This window comes from Mus caroli, chromosome 14, assembly GCF_900094665.2.
Source record: "Mus caroli chromosome 14, CAROLI_EIJ_v1.1, whole genome shotgun sequence".
Classification (NCBI taxonomy): Eukaryota; Metazoa; Chordata; class Mammalia; order Rodentia; family Muridae; genus Mus; species Mus caroli.
Window position 1 is genome coordinate 98426525 of NC_034583.1, and position 1723 is coordinate 98428247.

Below are 1723 nucleotides of genomic sequence, written 5' to 3' on the forward strand. Positions count from 1 at the left end.
GAATACTACTCTTTCAAGTCCTAGTTTAATTATTTGAGATGACTTAATAAAGTTAATATCTTATAATATAAAGTTAATATCTTAATGAGTTAATACCTCATTCATGTTAGTATACTAAGCAAATAAAACGGTTAAAAAACAGCTTTGTTTTCCATCCTAATAAATGAGGACTAGAAATAAGTTCAGTCAGGTACTATTTTATTTTATTTTATTTTTTACTGTTTGATAAATTTTCTTCTTTTTTTACTTCGGTATTTTCTTATTTTACATTTTAAATGCTATCCCTAAAGTCCCCCATACCCTCCCCCCCAACTCCCCTACCCATTCACTCCTACTTCTTGGCCCTGGCATTCCCCTGTACTAAGGCATATAAAGTTTGTAAGATCAAGTGGCCTCTCTTCCCAATGATGGCCGACTAGGCCATCTTCTGCTACATATGCACCTAGAGACACGAGCTCTGGGGGTACTAGTTAGTTGTTTTCATAAAGATGGAGGATTTAGGGAATTTACTGTATTAAAAAAAATAAAGCACAATTTGAATCACTGTATGGATGGAAGAATGTATGCAGGGATCTTACTGAGTATCCTCCTGGCTTTGTCTTTTCCTTGCTTGTTGGGGCTTCAGCACACTCTTACATGGCTGGCAATAAGGTTGGAAAGGACAGTGGAAAGGACAAGACAAAGATTATTTCCCCACCCATAGTTCCCTGGGTTTCAGTTCCTTGTGGGATGTATTCACAGACACCTGAAATATAGGACACCCAGCACGGACATTTGGGGACAGCCAGGTCTATGTACAGGACAGTCATCTATTCTGGATGTAACAAACATTTGTTTTGGTACAGACATTATTTCCACTCTGGTGGACAACCTCTTCACAAAGTTACTTGCTTTGTCTGGGAATGCATCAAAAGATTTAAAGGTAAATTGTATTACCGCTGGTCACTTGCAACCTGCTATTCGTGGAGATAAAGAATTGGACTATCTGATCAAGGCTAATTGCTGGTGGTGGTGTCATTCCTCACATCCATAAATCTGATTGGGAAGAAGGGACAGCAGGAGACTTTGGATGACTGGATTCCTTGTTATCTCAGGACTCTAAATATTCTTAACCACTGTGCAATGTTAGTAATTCCAGTGGACCATTTCTCTGTGAAAAATATAGTTTGGTCTTTTTGTGATTCTATTGAGCAAGTTGGAGGCTTAATTAGCCTTCCAACCAACCAAATTTCTGCATTCAAGTCTTGGCCATATTTAAGTATTATTGTGGCATCAAATAAGCTATTGATTCTAAAGTAGTGTGTTTGGTTGAGTTGACTGTGTTTTTAAAAACTGGGAAAATTTTAACTGTGATGCAGGAATTATAGTAAAAAAGTTTGGTTCGGTATAAACATTATGTGCATTCTGATGTATAAGCTCAGTAAGGTCGTAGTCCAAACCGAAACCAACCAACCAAACAACCAGAATGAAAAACAAAAAAAGTGACACTCCCCCAAAATAAGTGGTGAGTTAAAAAACAGAAAATATTTTAAATAAAATGTAGATGTAGATGTTCAAAACAAAAGTGAAATGTGAATGGAATTCTTAGATTTTGAGTCTTATACCTCTAAAAAGACACTGAAGCATTATAGAAAATGAGATTTCTAAGAACCAGTATATGAAGAACTTTAAAATAGAATCTATTATTAGATAGATAGATAGATAGATAGATAGATAGATAGAT

At 35.9% G+C, this 1723-nt stretch overlaps 1 pseudogene; it reads left to right on the forward strand.

Annotated features, from left to right (window-relative positions):
• The first annotated feature begins 636 nt into the window (after nucleotides 1-636).
• Nucleotides 637-1299, forward strand: LOC110309004 (annotated as a pseudogene).
• The last annotated feature ends 424 nt before the right edge of the window (nucleotides 1300-1723 follow it).